Source organism: Protopterus annectens, chromosome 9.part0 (assembly GCF_019279795.1).
Source record: "Protopterus annectens isolate FY-2018-M chromosome 9.part0, PAN1.0, whole genome shotgun sequence".
NCBI lineage: Eukaryota > Metazoa > Chordata > Ceratodontiformes > Protopteridae > Protopterus > Protopterus annectens.
In genome coordinates, this window is record NC_056743.1 from 1,750,512,351 (window position 1) to 1,750,519,850 (window position 7,500).

Genomic DNA, 7,500 nt, shown 5'->3' on the forward strand with positions numbered 1-7,500 from the left:
CCAGTAATCAAGGAGCCTAAATCCTCACCACTGACACTGGAGAGGGACGTTCACTTGGAACAAAAATGGATAAACCTAGTATTTCCAGATGCAACTCTCTGCATCAAGCACAATTTCTCTTAAGAGCACACATGGAACACATTAAGTCTGGGGCCTGGATTTCTCTCTCTCTCACTCTCCTGGGCCCCAGTGAGACTCACCTTTTCCTTGAGAATTAGGCACCTCCCTAGCTACCTCCCTCAAGCCCCTTAGTGTAGGGTCCGAGAGCTGAGCCTCTCTCAACTCTATCTTTGTGACCCTTCACAGCTCCCATTCCACAGGAAGCCTGGTATCCTTTGACAGCAGTGTCTCACTGTCAGCCTGGGTACTACCACTCACCTCTGCCCTTGCAGTCACTCTGTCCAAGGGAACATCAGTACCTACCAGCAGATGTGGCTCACCTTCGGACTCCCTCCCTGAACTAGCCACCTCACCAGCCCTGGCATCAGGTGTGGGGTATGTCTGGGTGTTCCCCCCCAGGCTACCAGACCCACATGCCTGTCTCCAAGCCTGACTGAGTGTAACAGCATGCACACAAGGTACTGCATTATTGAAACCATTCCCTATCAAGACATCTGCAGGGAGACGTACCTTCCTGGACTACATGAAAAGAGACATGGAGGAGCTCTTGGATTATGTAGCCCAGGCAGGTATGACCCTAGCCCTGAGCAGCATCCTACCATCACCTAAAATGATACCACAGTACAAGCAGAAAATTAATGATTTCAACAAATGGCTGTTTCTGGTGTCATTCCAAAAGGATCCAGTATCTGTCTGCCTGGGATGACATGATTGATAGACCTCGATCCTTTGCCAGAGATGGCCTCCACCAGTCGCCCCTGGACTTCTGGATACTGGCCAAGGCTCTTGCCACCCCTATAGTTCCTTTGTGTTCCAAAGAAAAAATTACCACCATAACAACTACAAACAACTGCAATCTGAGGGTCATGCTGCTCAATGCTAGAAGTCTGAATCTCAAAATGCACTTGCTCAAAATACTCCTTAAAATGGAGAACATTGACATTTGTGCTGTAACAGAGACCTGTTTCAAAGCAGCAGAAAGCACCCCTGCACTACCAGGCTCTAACTCATTGCACACCTTTCGACCCCAGAACTTGGACTGAAGCTCCAAAGGTGGTAGTGTTTCCATATTCATAAAGGATGAACACACCTCCAGACTGGTAGCCCAACATAACACATCTGAGATACTTCAGGTGCAGCTAACATTGGGTGAGAGAGCAATTCAGGTTGTAGCCTGCTATACATCCCCAACCATGTCCCAAGACTCACAGTCCACATTCCTAAGCACCCTGGAGAATATTAGGGTCCAACCTAATACTCTCATACTGGGTGACTTCAACTACCTCTCCATTAACTGGGAAAACTACCCATGTACCAATACACTTGCCGAACTTTCCTGGAATTCATTAATTCCAGTGCCCTGGACTAACTCGTTCTTACTCTCAATAGAGGTAGCAACATCCTTGACCTGGTCATTAGTAACATGGGTGACTTTTGCTCTACACCAATAGTCAACTCCTCCCTGTTAGATGCGACCACAAACTAATCACCTTGGAAATCCATATCCCTCCCACCCCACCCCCACAAAGGTAAACAGCATGAAAAACTTCTCCAAAGCTATCTTTGAGCTCTTAAAAACAAAGGTAGCTAACTTTACAGCACCCATGCAAATGGAGAATAGTTGCATGACCGCCGAATCATACACCAATGCACTGTGCAAAAACATACACAAATGCATGGATCTCACCACACCCAAAAGAACCAAGACCCTCTCCTCCAAAAAAGGAAGCCAATCTGGTGGTTCCCTGCCATAAACAAACTCAACAATAGAAGGAATAAACTGATGTGGAATAAGGTGATGTCCAAAGAATGGAACAACTCCCTTATCAGCCTCAACAAAAAGTTGAGATCCCTCATCAAAACCTCTAAAGTTAGCTATAAAAACAGAAATGCAGCAGATAGTAAAGTAACCACAAGGCCTTCTATAGTTATGTAAAGAACTGCCACTGCAATATCCAGATTTGCTCTGAGCTACTGCACAATGGTACCTCCTATACCAAGCCAACAGATATTGCCAATATACTGGCAGACAGATTCAGTGCCAACTTTACCCCTCCTCCCCAAAGGACCAATCACAATACCAGTAGATCACCAGGCAGCCAGTATTACTGCTGCACAGGTTAAAACAGCACTGTTCAAGGCCAAGAATACAGCTTCTATGGGACCTGACAATATCCCTGGCTGTGTTCTACATGAACTACAGAGGGAACTGGCACCACACCTGTTGCCCTGTTCAGTCATAGACTCACCTCAGGCTTTGTCCCTACCGAATGGTGCACTGCTACAGTCATCCCTCTTCACAAAGGAGGAGTGACTACAGACCCTGGGAACTATCGGCCCATTAGCCTGAAGAGTCTGATATGCAAAGCTATGGAACGCATCATCATGGACCTAATAAACAAGGATATAGGGAATCTCCAAACTCTGGATCCCACACAGTTTGGTTTTGTCAAGGGTATATCATGCCTGCTCAACTTGGTCGACTTCTTTGAGTCAGTCACCAGAGCTGTGGATAAAGGCAAGGTGGTTCATACAGCCTACCTTTATCTGGCCAAGGCCTTTGATACCATTACCCACTCAAGAATCATAGAAAAACTCACTAAGCTAGGCATCAACCCCTATATCACTAGGTGGGTTGCAAACTGGCCCACAGATAGAACCCACAGTGTGAAAGTAGCTGACTCCAAGTCAGACTGCTGACCAGTCACGAATGGAGTCCCACAGGGTTTGGTCCTGGGTCCTCTCTTGTTTGGTCCAGGCCAACACAAAGGGACTCTGGCTGACAAAGTTCACAGAGGATTGCCAGTTGGGAGCTATTAACTCCCCAAGTGATGTTGACATCCTGCAGAAAGGCCTCACTGAGACCAACAACTGATGTCAGAACCATGGCCTTAAGCTCAATGCCAATGTGTCGTCATCCCCTTTGGGAAAAACTCAGTTCCCATGAATTAGCACTTTGATGGTAGTCCACTGAACACAGAAGGCGTTATAAGAGATCTGGGAACACAGGTTGACAGCAACCTCTCTTTTGACCACCACATTGCCACTGTGGTCAGAAAGTCCTTCTATGTGGCACATCTTATTACTAAGGGTTTTGCATCCAGGAAGAAAGAGGTCATTGTCTCTCTCTACTCTTCCCTCATTAGGCCAATCATTGAGTACAATGCCCCATTTGGCATGTACCTCACTAGACACCTGCAACAACTGGAGAGGCCACAAACGTACCTCACAAAGATGATCCTAGGCCTTAAATACTTGTCCTATATGGACAGACTCAAAAAACTCCAACTATTCTGTCGCATATCGCCTACTTAGAGGTGATCACTGCTTGACTTACAAAGCCATGTCTGACCCAGCTCTGTTATAAATGCTACATCTAAAGAAATCCCAATCCCTCCACACTACATGCTCCAGAGACCTCAACCTCATTACCACAATCAATAGGACATGCTGGAAGGACAGGTTCATAATCTAGAGACTGTACATGCTATGGAATGGACTTCCCATACATGTCAAAAAGAGCACCTCACTGGCCCTCTTCAACAGAAATCTTGATGAGTGGATGGGAAATAGAAAATTCACCCCGGGGATCACTCTAGTGGCTCTACCCGACAGAGGCACTGGGAACTAATGCCAGGGTAATCCTATAGGATAGGCTTATAAAGGCTCCAGGGCCATTAGCCTAGTACACACCTATGAACCTATATCCTCAAATACACCTACTTGCTTCCTTTTCCACCCTCCCAGTTAAGGTGAACCCCGGCCAAAGGCACTTGGAATGGGGTCCCTCCTAAAGCTCTGCCTGGAGTGAACTACCCAAGCAAGTACTGCTCCTCTTTACTCACTGCAGGCTTCACAATGGTTATGTCAGAGGCTTGTCTGTCTTAACAGTGGCCTGTTTTCTATTCACAAAGATAGGATACAAACTCCAGTGATAGTCTGGTATCCCTGTAGTCTCCAGACAACTTACCACTGGCACACTGTTATTCCCACCTGCTGGCCCCCCACCTTTTGTTCCTCACCTTGCTTCCATGTTCATCTATATGATACATCGTCCCCACTGGTTACATTTAAAACATTTAACCCTTGATCCTGGCCATGTACCTGTACTAGTGGCTTTTCTTGTTACTGGCAGACTCTGTTGGGGTGGTTTAGGCTGCCCACCATGGGTTCCCTTATAACCATGTGCAGCACTGGATATCCCCTTCCTGTGGAGTGATGACCTGCTTGCTAAGGAGAGACCCCTCTTTTTTCCCAGCTCATCAACAGTTATACCATGGGCTACCAACCATATTCTCCTGTCCTCAGGCAAAGTGCTAAGGGATTTTTCCCTTACCAAAAGGTCTGCCAGCCCTTTAAAAGTGGTGACCGGACACCATTCATCCACCTATGAAAATAAGTGCTTAACTCAGCAATATAATCACACACACTTTCATCTGCCTTGCATCTATGTTCACAAAACCTTTTTTCTGTTAGCTTCAGGTGTTAACTTTAAACATTCTAGTAAACATTGCTTTACTTTGTCATAGTTTAAACAATCAATATCAGACAATTTAGAAACAGCATTTACAGTATTACCATGGAGTAAGGAGATCAAGAACTGTACCCAGAGCCCTTGGATAACATTATACTGTTTACATACCCTTTCAAATATATGAATAAAACTATCAAAATTATCACCCTCTGTAAACTTTGGAATAAATTTACTGACCTTTATTGCTTATGGGGTTCAGTTATTCCCTTCCCCATTACCTTCATGTTCTTGTCAAAGAGTCAGCATTTCCCTGTCTCACTTTCTCCAACCTCCAAACACCACAGTTTCTCTGCTGATTCTAATTCCAAACGTTTGGCCTCCAGTTCAAGTTTCTTTAAATCCAGATGGGTATTTTAAGTCCTCTGAGGGAAAGGTGAACTGTCCTGTTGCTGAGGTCTGCAAATCCCCATCACCAGACTGGTTATCCTCCTGGTTGTTTGTCTGAACTGTGACTAAGGCTGAAATCATTTCCTCTTTATCTGATTGGTAGGCACCAGTCCTTTCGCTACACACCTTGGCCAATTGGTTCTTTGTCAGCTTACCATAATCCTCTGCTCTCATCTTTGCTGATTTCCCTGACTAAACTAAACTAACAAAAAATTTAATAAAACTGTTGTGAAATGAAACTCTGAATGTTTCCCTTGTGGCTGCTGAGAATACACACACACCTTCAGTGACAACTGCCTACAGGCTACAGAAGTGCAGTGAATATCCCACCAGTGCCACCAATATGTGACATCCACTCTCTGGGCTAGTAATCAAGAAACCTGAATCCTCACCATTGACACTGGTAAGGGATGTTCACTTAGAATAGAGATAGATACACACAGTATTTCCAGATGCAGCTCTCTGCATCCAGCACAATTTCCCTTAAGAGCACACAGGGAATGCACTCAGTCCGGGGTATGAATTTCTCTCTCTCCCTCTCCAGGTCCCAAGTAAGGCTCCCCACTTGCACAGGTGTAGAACTGAGTCCTCAGCCAAGTGTCCAAGCCAAGTATTCCACCACTTTCTCTGTGAAACCAATGGGCTGTGTTCCTGCTCCAAATAGATGACACACAGTCTTTGAAAAGTTTAAATATATTTAATAATAAATAATAAAAGAACATGAAAATGCTAAATATCTATTTACAATAGTTTCAGTCACAGGAAATATTAAAATAACAGATGAATAGATTCACACAGTACAGAAAAACAGTACTTAACTAATCTCACTATATTTTCCTGACTGATCTAAATAATTACTATTCCATGGTCACTATTACTAGAGCACGGCAAGATAAAGTGGGTGAGAAAGCCTTCTTTGTCAGATTAAAAAAACAGACTGCTCTGAGACTCCAGTCGGATCTAATATTAAAACATAATTTTTGTCCTGGATTACAGAATTACATCACATATATCTGGTCATCTGATTTCTGGTTCCCATACTACCACCCTTTCCTAGCAACTGACCCAGAATCTCGCACATATATGTCAATAATACACACACATAGAGCTTTGCTAAGATCTGTTTCAGCTTCTGGAAGTCATAAAACAATAAAAGCACTTTCACTCTTCCTACAGGAGCTAATAAAACATTCTCTGGCACAGACATTTTGTCTCTGACTGTAATAAGAACTGTAAGATACAATCTGTATGGCCTAAATTAAGTAACTTAATATCAAACTATTTTTCAAAGTTAGCTGAGGTTGAGCTTAACCGCTTCTCTTCCAGTAGTCTCTGTTACAATATTAATTTCAATAGTTATAATACAGTCTGACATACAATTGTATTTCTTTTTCTGTCCAGCAGGACATACTGTTGGTACATTTTCAACACAAGCATCTGTACAAATGAGTTTGATATACAAATTATATATAATTCTTTGCAAACTCCAGCTAGCTATAGTGGCATATGTTACACATCCATTGCCCTACTTCTCCTGGCATAGCTGGCAATACTTCACATCGTCACACTATATATGCAAATTATATATAAACATACATATAAATAACCAGCCTGACATGCATTATTATAGAAAGTAGATTAGTGACCAGCATGTGACTGTGGTCAGAAATGCATTTTGATGTATGACGATACTGCACATATAGAAATAAAACATGTTGCTCGGATACATTTCAATCACAGGTAGTAGGCAAAGGATAGCCAGTCCTATTGTAAGTTGTGAAATGTACAGCAAACCAGTGATGATGCTATGTCCATGTACTTCTGCAGTGATACTACTGGACAGAAAAATATACAGTAACATGACTTTTAGCATTACAACAGTGTGTATGGGGAAGTGGGAATTGAACTCACTGACCTTCCTATCAGTGTGAGAACAAAGACACTGGGCTTCTGCTTCTACCGGGGCGGGAGAGCTCTCCCTCCAGGGCTAGGAATCTCCCGGAGGCTGCCGGATTGCTCTGTGTCCCCCGTGCCCTTGGAGCCTCTCGGGGGACCTCGCTCCGATCCCGGCCGGCCCCGCGGAACTCCCTCCGGCCGTGTAGGGGCAGATCTGCTCTCATCGGGACTTCCGCGGCCCGCTCCTTTCCGGTCCAGAGCTCCACGGTCCCCGTCTCCCCCAGATCTCCTGGAGGCTGCCTGGCAGGGCCGTGTCCCGCGTGCCCTCAGAGCCGCCAGGGGGACCTCGCTCCAATCCAGGCCAGCCCCGCGGAACTCCCCCCGGCCGCGGAGGGGCAGATCTGCTCTCATCTGGACTTCCACGGTCCTACGCTTTCCCATCCAGAGGGGCTCCGGCCACTTTGCGATATTTCAAGGACGCCGTCGGGTACTGAGGGAGGTCGGACGCCTCCCCCCCTGGCCGGGAAGGAGCACTCGGGGTCCCGCGGACTCCCGCAGGTCGC

General features: G+C 45.3%; 1 protein-coding gene across 1 annotated transcript in view; it reads right to left on the reverse strand.

Annotated features, from left to right (window-relative positions):
- The window catches only part of KANK2 (KN motif and ankyrin repeat domains 2), a 1,503,136-nt gene that overhangs the window by 871,639 nt on the left and 623,997 nt on the right, over positions 1-7,500 (reverse strand). The window lies entirely within an intron of this gene.